General features: G+C 37.1%; 1 protein-coding gene and 1 long non-coding RNA gene across 43 annotated transcripts in view; one reads left to right on the top strand and one right to left on the bottom strand.

The window, feature by feature from the left end:
• Positions 1 to 17,824, top strand: part of LOC311080911 (uncharacterized protein) — a 34,722-nt gene that overhangs the window by 1,203 nt on the left and 15,695 nt on the right. For 17 of the 42 annotated variants that reach the window (XR_014605742.1, XR_014605743.1, XR_014605744.1 and 14 more), the window contains exons 1-10: positions 2,557 to 2,726; positions 2,896 to 2,967; positions 4,795 to 5,170; positions 5,497 to 5,583; positions 6,299 to 6,357; positions 6,790 to 6,867; positions 10,113 to 10,212; positions 11,861 to 11,924; positions 12,502 to 12,579; positions 16,755 to 16,854. The gene's annotated coding sequence lies outside the window, so the exon portion shown is untranslated. The other 25 variants (XR_014605747.1, XR_014605748.1, XR_014605749.1 and 22 more) reach the window with 20 other exon arrangements.
• On the bottom strand, positions 6,865 to 8,246 carry LOC311080916. The gene is made up of 3 exons (XR_014605758.1): positions 8,199 to 8,246; positions 7,278 to 7,336; positions 6,865 to 6,996 (listed from the first exon to the last, which is right to left on the bottom strand). It is a non-coding gene; the product is annotated as an uncharacterized lncRNA (long non-coding RNA).

The raw sequence follows: 17,824 nt of genomic DNA, 5'->3' as shown, positions 1-17,824 counted from the left end.
ATGTACAGGTCAAAAGTTTGGAAACATTACTATTTTTAATGTTTTTGAAAGAAGTTTCTCCTGCTCATCAAGCCTGCATTTATTTGATCAAAAATACAAAAAATTAAAAGTAATATTGTGATATATTATTACAATTTAAAATAATTGGTTTTCAATTTATTATACTTTAAATTATCATTTATTTCTGTGATGCAAAGCTGAATTTTCAGGATCATTACTCACATGATCCTTTAGAAATCATTCTAATATGATGATTCATTATCAAAGTTGGACACAGTTCTGCTGCTTAATATTTTTTCATAACCTGTGATACTTTTTTAAGATACTTTGATGAAAAAAAAAAAAAAAAGCAGCAATTTTTTTAAAAATAGAAATCTTTTGTAACAACAATATACACTACTGGTCAGTAATTTGGGGTCAGTAATTGTTTTTCTTTCTTTTTTTGAAATAAATCAATACTTTTATTCAGCAAGGATGTGTTAAATTGATTAAAAAAAAAAGTGATAGTAAAGAAGATTTATATTATTAGAAAATATTTTTTTATTTTGAATAAATACAGTTCTTTTTAACCTTTTATTCATCAAATATATTAGGCAGCAGAACTGTTTCCAACACTCATAATAAATCAGAATATTAGAATGATTTCTAAAGGATCATGTGATAGACTGGATGTCACATGTGACACTGAAGACTGGAGTAATGATCCTGAAAATTCAGCTTTGCATCACAGGAATAAATTATTTTTTAAAGTATATTCAAATAGAAAACTATTATTTTAAGTTGTAATAATATTTCATAATATTACTGTTTTTTTTTCTGTATTTTTGATCAAATAAACGCAGCCTTGATAAGCATTAGTGACTTCTTTCAAACATATAAAAAAACGTAATGTTTCCAAGCTTTTGACCTGTACTGTACATATATTCTAGCTTAATCTAGAACTGATTGCTGATAGAAAACACTTAAATGGTGTCATGGTGCATAATGGTAACTTCAACAGGAATGGGCATATTTAGCAGTTCTCCCTTGTGGACATGATTTATATCTATCTACAATATCAATAAGAACACTATTCGCACAATGTTATATAATTGTCCTAGTATTTATTTATTTATTTATTTTTTTAAACCCTGCAGGCCTCTAATTATCACATCTAATGGTTTTATTAGGAATCTTTTTTTTTTACATTTTTTTTTTTTAAGCACCATACACAGTACCTGACAGGTTTAAGGAGGCATAAGTTGAATCACTGTACACACACACACACACACATGGGCAATGTTCTGCTGGCAAGCCCTGATTGCACCCTGCTCCAAATTCCCCAGATCTCAATCCAATTGAGCATCTGTGGGATGTGCTGAACCAACAAGTTCAATCCATGGACAAGTTAGGACAATTCCAAGGGCCCCTGACTGACAGGGGCCCCAACAAATAAGTAAAAACTAATTTAAAAAATGTATTATATTATACACTATATAAACCATCATCATTGAGTATATTTCAAATAATAATAACATGAATGATGTCTTTGATTTTACTTATTTTGGCAATACAAGTTTAATATCCCCATTGACCAAAAAGTAAACATTCATATTACCGACCACCCCCCCTGTATCTGCATGAAATGGTTTGGTCCTGCGTTAGCGTACGCGGTGGCTTGTAAATTACTGGATTAATTTAAGGGGACAAATAGATAGTCACCCAACCAAAAGAGTATTACAAGATAGTTGGGAAAAGGGAAAGGGGAAAAAATGTAGTTTTGGTTGGACAGGAGATGATGCAGCACATGACTTGGGAGTATATGGAAAGGAGTTTTGTAAAACTGTGGTATGGCCCAATATCCTTATCTGGAAGTTTGAAATTCCAATAGTGGATTTAGAGGTATTACAGATCAAAATAGTAAATAATCAAGTTGATGTGGTGAGTGAATTTTATAGACGTGAACCAAAAATATAGTAATTTTAAGCAAGTTTTTACAGATGGATCTAAAGACCCAATAACCGGAGTTACAGGTGCTGCAATTGTAGTTCCCAGCCAGACGATTGAGATGAGCAGGAGAACTTCAGATCACTTAAGTGTATATGCTGTTGAGATGCAATTAGAATGGATAGAAAGCACTAAGTTAAACAAAACTTTAATTTGCAGCGACTCTGTTTCTGTACTTGCAGACTCTTAAGTACAGACTTGTTGGTCTGACTGTTGGTCAAGAATCATCAGGAGATGTTTTATGATATTATGGCTATCTATTTAAAATGTAAGATGTGATCAATGTCAAATACCTGAGACTGTAGAACATGTGTTAATTAATTGTTCAAAATATGAATTACAGAGAATAGTTATGATAAAAGACATGGAAAAAATAGGACTAATAGGACATGGAGTAAAGAGTATAATTGACTGCAGTAAGAGTGAACAAGGAATTAAATATTTGATTTGTTTTCTGACAAAATCGGGACTAATGACAAGCATATGATGACTAAAAATATGTGAAATAACTAGAACCAGAAGATGGCAGTAATGCAACGTCAAGGATGCAAGCTGCCGTTAAAACCCAAAGAAGAAGAAGAAGCGTGCGGTGCGCGGTGTTTAAACTTGCAGACAGCCAGTCGATGCGCCAGAAACACACAGAGACCACAATGTTGCATAGTAAAATAAAATCTGGTTTTCAACAAAGGAAAGACAAAAGAAAGGGTGTCAATCTGTAACCCAGTTTTTCCCCAAGAAAGGTGGGTAAGTTAGCCTTTAGTCTGTGAGTGGTATTAACCTGTTGTCCATAGTGAAATAAGCTAGCTAGCTGCAGGCTAGTGTTAGCCTACATTTCATCAACATTCAATCAGTGCAGGGAAACGTTTAGCAAGGTATTCATATTAAATCATTGTCCATGCCCAATTTTAGACTAAACAACAGACGAGTCAGCAGCACCCCAGTCTCCCCATAACTGCACCCCTCCCTGTCCCAGTGAAGAAGGTGAGCAACACTGTGTTAATGACTTAGCATCATTCCAGGGAGTCTGTGTGGGGTTCCCTGTCTCTCTTGCTCTTTTTACCATAACAAAAAAAAAGAAAATGAAATATTTATTAATGACAGAAATCAAACACAAATTATTTTCTCACATAATGACCATCATGACAAATAAAATAAAATAAAAACACAACCTCCTGTCTGTACTGGATACAGTTAGAAACAATGAGTAGCTTACCTCAACCTGCATGTAAGTTACAGACAATATTAAAATAATCCAGTTTGATGTGTTCATTTAGACTGAATTTTGTCCGTTAAATGACATCTATAGATACAGATTTTATTATTCCCATCATTCCAAACCTAAAAACCTATTGATTTAGTGATCACTTGATCTGTTTTGTAGCACTATAATAACCCTGGTGTGGAAATTCCGTTTTACACGTCAACTTTATTTTGTTGTTGGCATATATGTGCAGTTATGTTAAAAAATCTGCTGTTTTCATTGTTTTGAGATGATGATGTTAATTTATTTTAATTAAAAAGTTAATATATCGTTTTTTTTTTAGTTTTTCTTTTTTTTAAATATGTCATTCATTTTACAATAAAAATACATTGAGAATGTAAAGGATTGCCTTAAGGACATTTTTATGGTGGCGTTTAATCTTGCATCAAATAGCGAACTGCAGGCTTGCATTTACAAATCACAGCATTAAATATTGTGCTAGTACTAGTATTGAACTACAAGAAGCAAGACAGTTGCAAGCCTTTGATTAGAGTTATGTAAAGCTTTTGATGGGACAGTTAGGTCCTAGAAATGTGGTGACAACAGCTGCGCAGAGGGGGCCCAATTAGATTTTTTTGTCATGGGGCCCAAAATTCCTGGTGGCGCCCCTGCATGGACTTATGACTTATGCAACTTATGACATGTCTGATAACATTAAGAAACAACCTGCTCCCAGCACAACACAGACTCCAACACAAACTCCACATATTGATAAAAAACAAAAAAAAGTTTTATCTGCTGAAGCTCGTAAGGCCAGACGTGAATCGGATCAACATCGGCAGGGCATTTGAATCATAAACTAAAATAAATAATGGTAAACTGTAATGAAATATCAAGGTAAATTACAACATATATGTGACATGAAATGAATAAGACTGTTCCAGGATAACACAAAGTGCGTGCTTCAGAATGTTACTTTTATTTTATGTACTAAATCTCCTGTCTAACGTTTGTCATTCCACTACTATTATATTCAGTACAGTAATGTTACTTACTACGGTCTTACTGTAATACTGAAATTGTTCACTGTAGTTCACTAACCGTTTTCGTTATCTTACCGTAAATTTACCTATGTAACACCACATTACATAGGCTAAATGCAGTCAATGTAACGTTATTATGGTACGAGCATGGAGCATTAGTTCAACGTCAAGCTGATAAAAGTAGCCTATTATTGTAACATTGCAGTGGGAGTTTACCTGAGTTTCCAGCATGTCGTGTGATGCTTTCTCCGGTGTGTTGCGTCTCAGTCTGGCTGGTACTCGTTTACTCGCTTGTAAATGTATTGGTTGCAATCTGAAACATCACCACTAGAGGCCGCTGAAAACTACATATAGCCCCTTTAAACATTATTTAGACTAACTTTTAAATTATTTTAGGTATAAAAAATGGTGTAATGTCTTCATGTCTTTTGGGGCAATAAATGTGTAAGTGAAGATTGTTTGTGGTATTATAAAAGTTTACATTTATATATATAGAGCGACGTCTTTGTTAATTTATATCCGTATGGAGTAACCTCTTTGTTGATTTATGTCTTTGCCCCACAGAATAAGAGATGCGTTTGGACCGGTACACCCAGTGACGTGTGGACACATTCACTGTTTGACGGACATCTGCTCAGGCACAGGTCATGCTTCTAACATGTCAGTGTGTGTTGTTGGCGTGTAAATGTGTAGGTTACCATTGTTTTCTTTTTGAAGGGCCACGGGGGACGGCGGACGGCGGATGTTTTTTTTTTTATTACCCATTTTCATTTTTTTCCAGTCAAAAGCATAACCCCTGCTGGACATCGTGCGGGAGCTTAGGGGAGAGATCATGATCCCCCACACCTTCTCACTCGCACCACAGCATTCATTCATATCGCAGAGATCTGGCTGGGATCGAACCAGCAACCTCTGAAACCGTGAGGCAGCGCTCTTACCTGTGAGCCACAGATCTCTTGCTGAGACATGTGCTGTGATTTTACAATAAATCATGCTGAGGTGGGGATTGAACCCATGCCTCCAGCACAACCTTGTTCACAACTAACGTGTGTTTAGCCACTTGCACCACTGTGGCTTTCACACTCAGAGCTGGTGTTTTGGCCACTTTGTTTGATATAATCACAACTATTCAACATAAGCAAGAATGGGATTTGAATTATGGTCTCCTTGATTAAAGCCCAACGCTTTATCAACTGAGCCACTGAGTCTGTTGAGTTGAAGGGTGTTATGGATGGGTTTTTATTAATAGCTTTGTTTTATTTGAAGGAAAAAGTCAGCAGTTTGGGATTTGAACCAAGACTCTCATGTTTGAAGGCAAATGATTATCCTCTGCACCACAGAAGTTCTGATGAGGTGTGGCTTGTTTTTTGTTTCTGTGATTTAAGGACATGTTTAACCACTAGCACCACCTTGGGTTTCACATAGAGTGGAGGTATTTGAAGCATTTTGTATGATTTAAATACAACAAAACATTACAAGCTTTAAAGGAGATTTTTTTGTAAATGTGGAGTGCTGTCAATACAGAGAACAATGACAAAAATCGGTGTTGCCTACACCGTGTTATCCTCTTTTTAAAATTTGCACCCTGTTGACTTCAATGGGGCAAGTTTTAAACCTGCTTTTAGCCTCTTAACATCTTTGATGTGTCATTACAAGTGCACAGCCATGTTAGATGATTCCTTCAGAGTGAACACGGGTGAATCTGACTGTAGTAGATGTGAAAGATATGAATAAAAATGATGTTATTTCAGCCAGCGCACATACCTGTATTTACATCCTGTTTTCGGTCGAAGTCCATAGTAATCGATTGTCGAGTTCACGCGCGTGATCATAGGTAACTAAACCTATGCGCGTGAACTCCACTGATGTCTCCCACTGCATCTTTGTTTTTGCTTTTTAAAGACATAGATCACTAAATTTCCTTGTTTACATTTTTAGCAATATGATTTTTTAGCAATTTATAAATATGATTCACCTAATCATTTCTAGCATTATTTTGTTTTTATTTGTATGAAATAATTTCAATGTTTCTGTATTTGAGCAACTTTTTAATGTTTTTTATTTATAGGACAGCAGAGATGGGAAAGTAAGGGAGTGTGATCAAGACATGTCGGGACTCTAACACCGGTGAGTCTACAGCTCTTATATGTAACACTGCTTCATGCAGCTTTGAAACTTTTACCAATCGTTTGTTTGAATCAGAAGTTCAGAGCACATGTCAAACTGGCATCTGATTGCTGCAAAACAATGCCTCGCAGCTTCATACTGTTTAGAAACATTTATTTCACCACTAGGTGGCGTTAACCTGGTAAACTCATGAACCAGCAGCTAATATAGAGTTTTAACTGATCTCAGGTCACTTTTATAGTTTAGGTTCAGTTTTAATGACAAAAGTGTGAAGAAAAATGGAGTGTGAAAGTTAATTGTATCTTACTGGCCTGATTAACCAAGCCCTCTTAAAAACACACAAAAAACTTACAAATTAATAAAACACTTCATATTTAATGTGATTTAATGATACCCACTTTCCCACTCACTGCCTTTTGTGTTCTCGAACAGACAGAAAAATACATTCTCCTACGCTCCGGGTTTGAAGAGGTCATGGACAATCACCCGACACAGTCTAAACTCTGAGCGGTAAGAACGTCTTGTTTTCCCACATGATGTTTAGGCAAATAAACCTCAGTTTAGGTGACTGTGGTTCCCAGGACTGGAGTTGAGCTCTACAAACAGTCATCACTGTAGATCTATTCCAACAGAAGTCATCTAATAAGAAAAAAAAATCAGGAGGTTATTTACCAGATGTTGCATGATCCCATAAATGCTGTATTTAGTCAGTAAAAACAAAATGTAGGACAAAAAATTTATCATTCATGATCATGACCTGTTTGCAGATTACTTGTCTCCATGGCCAAATATTTCTGCAATAATTTGCATATTATACTATATAGAGCTCTGGCTCATAGAGACACATTCTCTGCCTGCAATGACTAAATGAATCATGTTTTGAACAAATCAGTTGAATGAATGATTCTTGAGTCACTCACTTGTTTCGTTACTGAATGAATGTCACTTTATCGCCAACTACTGGCGTCTCGATGTAAACCTGCAGAAAGAGTCGGTGTAAAATCTCCACCAATAATCTGACAGTCTGTCTGGAACTCAGACACAAAAGTCCCAATGCTGTTGGACTGAATATCAACTTCAGAACTAACTGATGTATTACTATAATTTATCTGCTGTGTGTAAATGTATATATGTCCGTGGATTTCTACCCTTAGGGGGGCAATTTAGGTACATTCCCAATTAAATTAATTCTCTACTAAACGACGTGAAAGCGTCATAGAGCTTTTACCATGTGCAGGTGTTTAAAACCCATGTCCTCCTGCATCTGCTGTTTTCATATATTATTGCAGACACACTTATTGTCCACAAGGGGGAGCAGCTGACACACTATTCTGATCTCAGCCTGTGTCTGTTAATCAGTAAATAGCCACTATTAGACAGCATTTTAGTCGTAATATCAGCCATTGCACTGGTTTATAGATTGAGACAGTCATTTTGATAAGTAATGATTTGTCTTGATCTGTCCTATGTTTCAAATTCCCAATCATGCTTTATTATAAAAACTGCTTGAACTGACACAACAACACGAGGGCATTTGTACTTTAACTGTGAACAAACATGATGCATATCATTATAAATAACTATAGACAGACAAACAGCTACTTTAAACAAACAAAAAAAAACTTACAAACAGAAGAAAATCAAACCGTATTTTATATCTTTACACTAGTTTGAGCACGTGCCTTTGAGTTCAACACATTCATGTTTTTAGTACCCCATCAGTTGAGAGCTGATCTGGTTCATTTTCTAAAACTGGTAGATCCATGTTGCTCTGCTGGTCGAGACCGTGACAAAATCTTAGATTTTGCGGAAAATATATGAAATGGATATTTCAGCCTCACCTGCAACTGGCCGCCGCCTCGAGCATGTCGTTTCAAACTGAAGTGCAGTTTTCCATCCGCTCCTCTAGGCGGCGTCAACGAGTTTCAGGTTCAGTCTGACAGCTTCTGATGCTTGACAACATGACGCTTGTTACAGTGGCCACAACACGTGCAGACCGTTTAAACTATAGAAACTGCAGATGACAGTATTTTAATGTCACTCAACGACACATATTTCAGCACATAAACAAACAAATCCGACACACGCCGCGATAAACTTCGGGAAGCAAAGATGTCACGCGAGCGACTCAACTGTAATGTAAGTCAACTCTACAGATAAAGTGCTTTTCTCTTGCATTATCTTCTTATTAAGACTTTAAGTCATTATTTACGTTTTTAATTAGTTATGTGTTGTTGCTTACTTCTGATATTTCATAGCAGGGCTCATGTCAGTTTATTTGGATTCATATTTTGATGATTGAATGTTGCATTTATTGTGACTTTAAAATGAACAACATGAACTAAAACGCACTAAACGTTCATTTTGTTGTGGTCTTTAACGTTAAGTCTTGTTATTTGACAGTTATGAAGGTTTATCACAGACTTTGTTTACATTCTGCTCTCTTGAACTCACTGTCAGACTTTTAGAATAATGAATGAATCAGTTGTTTTGCATTGCCTTTACAATCTTTGAATGAATCGCCCTCTGATATTCATATTATGAAGTAAGAATCTTGTTTTCTTCTGTTGTTGCAGTCTTACCTTAGGTAATAATCTATAATTCAGCCATTAAAAAATAACTAACTATGACCTGTTAACACTTAGATTTGTGATCCTATTTTTCTTTATTAATTGTTTATGGTGAATTAAACCTAATCGTGACCTTAAAAGTTCCAAATAATGTAAAAATCACATTGAACATTGAACTTTTTTGGTGAGCACTCACAACTGAAGGAGGTGTTTGTTTTTATTTCTTATGTTCCTGTAGTTCTGGCCTGTAAGACAGTGACTTAAAGGGTTAGTTCACCCAAAAATGAAAATTCTGTCAGTAATTACTCACCCTCATGTTGTTCCAACCCCGTAAGACTTTCGTTCATCTTCGGAACACAAAGTAAGATATTTTTGATTAAATCTGAGAGCTGTCTCACTCCTCCATAGGCTTCTAAGACATTATAATTTGCTGGCCCAGAAAATGTATTAAAGACATCGTTAATATAGTCCAAGTGACTACAGTGGCTCAATCTTAAGTTTATAAAGCGACGAGAATACTTTTTGTGCGCAAAAAAACAACAAAAATAACGACTTTATTCCACTTTTCATTTCCTTCTCTCTGGGCCTCGAGTTTTTTCACGTAGTGTTTTAGCGCAGCGCGTCTTGGTTGTACGTCACACGTAGGCTCACTATTGGTCATGTGTGTGATGCGTGTGACGTACAACACAGACGCGCTGCGCTAAAACACTACGTGAAAAAACTCGAGGCCCAGAGAGGAAATGAAAAGTGGAATAAAGTCGTTATTTGTGTTGTTTTTTTGCGCACAAAAAGTATTCTCGTCGCTTTATAAACTTAAGATTGAGCCACTGTAGTCACTTGGACTATATTAACGATGTCTTTAATACATTTTCTGGGCCAGCAAATTATAATGTCTTAGAAGCCTATGGAGGAGTGAGACAGGGTTGGAACAACATGAGGGTGAGTAATTACTGACAGAATTTTCATTTTTGGGTGAACTAACCCTTTAATTAAAAGAACAGGAGATTGAACCAAAATATTATTATTGATTCAGCATTCATACTATGTATTATATTTCTTTACACTGTACAGCTTTAGGACTTTAATTTATGTAACCGATAACATTTAACTATTGTTTAGACATTAAATTGTGATGTTTTAGTTATTCAGCATGTAGTAATGTTTGTGTTTATGTTTCCTCTACAGAATACAGGATGTGTTTGGAGCGTCCAGTCATCAGAAGCAGAGCTCTGGGCCGTGTGGACACAGACGTTCACTGTAATGATGGACTTCTGCTGATGGACAGGTAAGACTTCTAACGTGTGAATGTTGTTGTTTGGCGCTAAACATGTAGGTTACCATTATTTTCTTTTTGGAGGGTCACCCCTTTAAAAAGCAAATGATGGGAACCTAAAATGGTGGGGAAGGTACGGCGGGCCAAAATTTTTAGACAGCTAATTTTTTTTTCATTGTATCAAGAAGCATAACCCCTGCTGGACATTGTGACGGGGTTCAGGGGGGGACCCGAAACATCCCCGCCCCTTCACACATACACCATTCACTCGTATCGCGGAGATCTGGCTGGGATTGAACCAGCAACCTCTGAAACCGTGAGGCAGCGCTCTTACCTGTGAGCCACAGATCTCTTGCTGAGACATGTGCTGGAACTTATATTTCACCTGGATGAAGCCTGTGATTTTACAATAAATCTTGCTGAGGTGGGGATTGAACCCATGCCTCCAGCGCAACCTTGTCCACAACTAACGTGTGTTTAGCCACTTGCACCACTGTGGCTTTCACACTCAGAGCTGGTGTTTTGGCCACTTTGTTTGATATAATCACAACTATTCAACATAAGCAAGAATGGGATTTGAATTCTGGTCTCCTTGATTAAAGCCCAACGCTTTATCAACTGAGCCACTGAGTCTGTTGAGTTGAAGGGTGTTATGGATGGGTTTTTATTAATAGCTTTGTTTTATTTGAAGGAAAAAGTCAGCAGTTTGGGATTTGAACCAAGACTCTCATGTTTGAAGGCAAATGATTATCCTCTGCACCACAGAAGTTCTGATGAGGTGTGGCTTGTTTTGGGGTCATGTGTGAATTTGTATTGTTAAGAAAGGTAAATGATTACTGCATCTGCGGGATTTGAACAGGTCTCTGTTGTTCTTCTGTTTAAACAACAGAACCACTTGCACATACTCCATTCACTCGTATCGCAGAGATCTGTTTGGGATCGAACCAGCAACCTCTGAAACCGTGAGGCAGCGCTCTTACCTGTGAGCCACAGATCTCTTGCTGACATGTGACTCAGAAACGTTTATTTCCCCTGGATGAGGCCTGTGATTTTACAATAAATCATGCTGAGGTGGGAATTGAACCCATATCTTCAGCGAAACCTTGTCCACAACTAACGTGTGTTTAGCCACTTGCACCATCATGGCTTTCACACTCAATATTGGTGTCTGGGGCACTTCGTTGAATATAACAATTGATAACAATTTAATGTAAATGGGACAACATGCTGAGGTGTGATTTGAACCCTGACATCAGCACACTCTTATCAGCATAGGACGTGTTTCGCCACTAGCACCACCTTGGGTTTCACATAGGCTGGAGGTATTTGAGGCATTTTGTATGATTTAATAACAACAAAATATTACAAGCTTTAATGGGGTTTGGATTCTTGTTTCCTATATGGAAGCACATCTCTTTATCACTCCCACTGATGTCTGCATCTTTGTTTTTGCTTTTTAAAGACATAGATCACTACATTTCTTAAGATGTTTACATTTTTAGCATCTTTTTCTGATAGCATCCAAGCTGTCAATTTTTGCAGGTTTATAAATATGATTCACCTAATCATTTCTAGCATTATTTTGTGTTTATTTGTATGAAATAATTTCAATGTTTCAATGACTGTATTTGAGCAACTTTTTAATGTTTTTTATTTATAGGACAGCAGAGCAGAGATGGGAAAGTAAGGGAGTGTGATCAAGACATGTCGGGACTCTAACACCGGTGAGTCTACAGCTCTTATATGTAACACTGCTTCATGCTGCTTTGAAACTTTTACCAATCGTTTGTTTGAATCAGAAGTTCAGAGCACATGTCAAACTGGCATCTGATTGCTGCAAAACAATGCCTCGCAGCTTCATACTGTTTAGAAACATTTATTTCACCACTAGGTGGCGTTAACCTGGTAAAGCAGCAGCTAATATAGAGTTTTAACTGATCTCAGGTCACTTTTATAGTTTAGGTTCAGTTTTAGTGACAAAAGTGTGTAGAAAAATGGAGTGTGAAAGTTAATTGTATCTTACTGGCCTGATTAACCAGGGCCTCTTAAAAACACACAAAAAAGCCTTACAAATTAATAAAACACTTCACACTTCATATTTAATGGGATTTAATGATTTGTACATTTATTTAATAACAATGGAAACATCTGCAATCGGTTTGTAAAAGGTGTCAATACATGTTTGCACTGCATTCTTATTACATCTACACCATTTTGACCAGCAGGTGTCATCAACTTAATTACTTAAAACGAAGAATTATACCCACTTTACCACTCACTGCCTTTTGTGTTCTTGAACAGACAGAAAAAGCCATTCTCCTACGCTCCGGGTTTGAAGAGGTCATGGACAATCACCCGACACAGTCTAAACTCTGAGCGGTAAGAACGTCTTGTTTTCCCACATGATGTTTAGGCAAATAAACCTCAGTTTAGGTGAGTTAAGTTCAAACAGACATCATCAGAAGGTGACATGCTAAATATAGGGCCTGTCCCAATACCAACACTTGAGTCTGATGTATTAACTTACAGGATGTATTTCCTGTATTTGGCCCAAGTGTTCGTGAAGATCGTGTGTGTGGAATTTTGAATTATTCAATGGGGCACACTTACATCATAGTGGTGTAAAATTAAGTCAAGTTTTTACAGAGTTTTAATAATATTTGCAATACTTAGCACTTTTTAAAATAAACTTTTAAATGTCTGTTCAGTCGTCCCTATGTAACAGACAACACATTTAGTAATTGTGATGCTTCTAGTATTATAAAGCAGTTGCAGACATTTAAAAAACACCAACAAAATGTGCACTTTAAGTTTAACTACCAAAGCAAATTTTATGTAATATCTAATTAATTTAACATGCATGCTAAAGTTTTTCTCAACATCTTCTGATTTTGGGTCATTTGAGTTCAAAAACATGATGAATGATGGTATACGCTTTAAATATCGCTCTGATGTGTATTAGAGATAATGTGGATTTAGTGTCCATTAAGGGCAATGAGTTTTGGCATTTATCAGACCCGGGACAGTCTTGTGCATTTAACTTCCTGTCAAGTGGCCAAGACTTCAAGTGTGTGTATTGGGACAGGCCAATAATCAACTTCATGAGGTTGTGAGTACAAGCAAGGCTTCATCAGTGAGGATATGGTGAAGAACCACATTCCTCCACCCAGAGATGACACACTCATCCTCCTCCCATGATTCAGTTCTCATGCAAACCTGTATTTCTTTATCCTGGTCCAGCACTGCATCATTTTGTCTCTTTTATTTAATACATCTGATCTGATTCAAATCATCAACACGTTTTCAGAGCTGCATGAACTAAAACTGCTATAAAATAAGAGAGACAAAACAGAATGTGCAGCACTGTGGTTCCCAGGACTGGAGTTGAGCTCTACAAACAGTCATCACTGTAGATCTATTCCAACAGAAGTCATCTAATAAGAAAAAAAAATCAGGAGGTTATTTACCAGATGTTGCATTGATTTGAAAGTGCATGATCCCATAAATGCTGTATTTAGTCAGTAAAAACAAAATGTAGGACAAAAAATGTATCATTCATGATCATGACCTGTTTGCAGATTACTTGTCTCCATGGCCAAATATTTCTGCAATAATTTGCATTGACCAATATTATACTTCACTTAACTGTGTTTAAATGCTGTCTAAAATCAGCTCTGGCTCATAGAGACACATTCTCTGCCTGCAATGACTAAATGAATTATGTTTTGAACAAATCAGTTGAATGAATGATTCTTGAGTCACTCACTCGTTTCGTTACTGAATGAATGTCACTTTATCGCCAACTACTGGCGTCTCGATGTAAACCTGCAGAAAGAGTCGGTGTAAAATCTCCACCAATAATCTGACAGTCTGTCTGGAACTCAGACACAAAAGTCCCAATGCTGTTGGACTGAATATCAACTTCAGAACTTACTGATGTATTACTATAATTTATCTGCTGTGTGTAAATGTATATATGTCCGTGGATTTCTACCCTTAGGGGGGCAATTTAGGTACATTCCCAATTAAATTCATTTTCTACTAAACGACGTGAAAGCGTCATAGAGCTTTTATCATGTGCAGGTGTTTAAAACCCATGTCCTCCTACATCTGCTGTTTTCATATATTATTGCAGACACACTTATTGTCCACAAGGGGGAGCAGCTGACACACTATTCTGATCTCAGCCTGTGTCTGTTAATCAGTAAATAGCCACTATTAGACACAGCATTTTAGTCGTAATATCAGCCATTGCACTGGTTTATAGATTGAGACAGTCATTTTGATAAGTAATGATTTGTCTTGATCTGTCCTATGTTTCAAATTCCCAATCATGCTTTATTATAAAAACTGCTTGAACTGACACAACAACACGAGGGCATTTGTACTTTAACTGTGAACAAACATGATGCATATCATTATAAATAACTATAGACAGACAAACAGCTACTTTAAACAAACAAAAAAACTTACAAACAGAAGAAAATCGAACCGTATTTTATATCTTTACACTAGTTTGAGCACATGCCTTTGAGTTCAACACATTCATGTTTTTAGTACCCCATCAGTTGAGAGCTGATCTGGTTCATTTTCTAAAACTGGTAGATCCATGTTGCTCTGCTGGTCGAGACCGTGACAAAATCATTGATTTTGCGGAAAATATATGAAATGGATATTTCAGCCTCACCTGCAACTGGCCGCCGCCTCGAGCATGTCGTTTCAAACTGAAGTGCAGTTTTCCATCCGCTCCTCTAGGCGGCGTCAACGAGTTTCAGGTTCAGTCTGACAGCTTCTGATGCTTGACAACATGACGCTTGTTACAGTGGCCACAACACGTGCAGACCGTTTAAACTATAGAAACTGCAGATGACAGTATTTGAATGTCACTCAACGACACATATTTCAGCCCATAAACAAACAAATCCGACACACGCCGCGATAAACTTCGGGAAGCAAAGATGTCACGCGAGCGACTCAACTGTCATGTAAGTCAACTCTACAGATAAAGTGCTTTTCTCTTGCATTATCTTCTTATTAAGACTTTAAGTCATTATTTACGTTTTTAATTAGTTATGTGTTGTTGCTTTCTTCTGATATTTCATAGCAGGGCTCATGTCAGTTTGTTTGGATTCATATTTTGATGATTGAATGTTGCATTTATTGTGACTTTAAAATGAACAACATGAACTAAAACGCACTAAACGTTCATTTTGTTGTGGTCTTTAACGTTAAGTCTTGTTATTTGACAGTTATGAAGGTTTATCACAGACTTTGTTTACATTCTGCTCTCTTGAACTCACTGTCAGACTTTTAGAATAATGAATGAATCAGTTGTTCTGCATTGCCTTTACAATCCTTGAATGAATCGCCCTCTGATATTCATATTATGAAGTAAGAATCTTGTTTTCTTCTGTTGTTGCAGTCTTACCTTAGGTAATAATCTATAATTCGGCCATTAAAAAATAACTAACTATGACCTGTTAACACTTAGATTTGTGATCCTATTTTTCTTTATTAATTGTTTATGGTGAATTAAACCTAATTTTTGGACAGCACTCACAACTGAAGGAGGTGTTTGTTTCTATTTCTTATGTTCCTGTAGTTCTGACCTGTAAGACAGTGACTTAAAGGGTTAGTTCACCCAAAAATGAAAATTCTGTCAGTAATTACTCACCCTCATGTTGTTCCAACCCCGTAAGACTTTCGTTCATCTTCGGAACACAAATTAAGATATTTTTGATTAAATCTGAGAGCTGTCTCACTCCTCCATAGGCTTCTAAGACATTATAATTTGCTGGCCCAGAAAATGTATTAAAGACATCGTTAATATAGTCCAAGTGACTACAGTGGCTCAATCTTAAGTTTATAAAGCGACGAGAATACTTTTTGTGCGCAAAAAAACAACAAAAAGAACGACTTTTTTTCCACTTTTCATTTCCTCTCTGGGCCTCGAGTTTTTTCACGTAGTGTTTTAGCGCAGCGCGTCTGGGTTGTACGTCACACGTAGGCTCACTATTGGCCGACGCTGGTCATGTGTGTGATGCGTGTGACGTACAACACAGACTCGCTGCACTAAAACACTACGTGAAAAAACTCGAGGCCCAGAGAGAAGGAAATGAAAAGTGGAATAAAGTCGTTATTTTGTTGTTTTTTTGCGCACAAAAAGTATTCTCGTCGCTTTATAAACTTAAGATTGAGCCACTGTAGTCACTTGGACTATATTAACGATGTCTTTAATACATTTTCTGGGCCAGCAAATTATAATGTCTTAGAAGCCTATGGAGGAGTGAGACGGGGTTGGAACAACATGAGGGTGAGTAATTACTGACAGAATTTTCATTTTTGGGTGAACTAACCCTTTAATTAAAAGAACAGGAGATTGAACCAAAATATTATTATTGATTCAGCATTCATACTATGTATTATATTTCTTTACACTGTACAGCTTTAGGACTTTATGTAACCGATAACATTTAACTTTTGTTTAGACATTAAATTGTGATGTTTTAGTTATTCAGCATGTAGTAATGTTTGTGTTTATGTTTCCTCTACAGAATACAGGATGTGTTTGGAGCGTCCAGTCATCAGAAGCATAGCTCTGGGCCGCGTGGACACACACATTCACTGTAATGATGGACTTCTGCTGATGGACAGGTAAGACTTCTAACGTGTGAATGTTGTTGTTTGGCGCTAAACATGTAGGTTACCATTATTTTCTTTTTGGAGGGTCACCCCTTTAAAAAGCAAATGATGGGAACCTAAAATGGTGGGGAAGGTACGGCGGGCCAAAATTTTTAGACAGCTAAAAAATTTTTTTCATTGTATCAAGAAGCATAACCCCTGCTGGACATTGTGACGGGGTTCGGGGGGGGACCCGAAACATCCCCGCCCCTTCACACATACACCATTCACTCGTATCGCAGAGATCTGGCTGGGATTGAACCAGCAACCTCTGAAACCGTGAGGCAGTGCTCTTACCTGTGAGCCACAGATCTCTTGCTGAGGCGTGTGCTGGAACTTATATTTCACCTGGATGAGGCCTGTGATTTTACAATAAATCTTGCTGAGGTGGGGATTGAACCCATGCCTCCAGCGCAACCTTGTCCACAACTAACGTGTGTTTAGCCACTTGCACCACTGTGGCTTTCACACTCAGAGCTGGTGTTTTGGCCACTTTGTTTGATATAATCACAACTATTCAACATAAGCAAGAATGGGATTTGAATTCTGGTCTCCTTGATTAAAGCCCAATGCTTTATCAACTGAGCCACTGAGTCTGTTGAGTTGAAGGGTGTTATGGATGGGTTTTTATTAATAGCTTTGTTTTATTTGAAGGAAAAAGTCAGCAGTTTGGGATTTGAACCAAGACTCTCATGTTTGAAGGCAAATGATTATCCTCTGCACCACAGAAGTTCTGATGAGGCATGGCTTGTTTTTGGGTCATGTGTGAATTTGTATTGTTAAGAAAGGTAAATGATTACTGCATCTGTGGGATTTGAACAGGTCTCTGTTGTTCTTCTGTTTAAACAACAGAACCACTTGCACATACTCCATTCACTCGTATCGCAGAGATCTGTTTGGGATTGAACCAGCAACCTCTGAAACCGTGAGGCAGCGCTCTTAC

The sequence above is a fragment of the Abramis brama genome (assembly GCF_963993115.1).
Source record: "Abramis brama genome assembly, chromosome: 4".
Taxonomy (NCBI): Eukaryota; Metazoa; Chordata; class Actinopteri; order Cypriniformes; family Leuciscidae; genus Abramis; species Abramis brama.
Note: the sequence above shows the minus strand (reverse complement) of the source record. Positions and strands in the feature narration are given on the sequence as shown.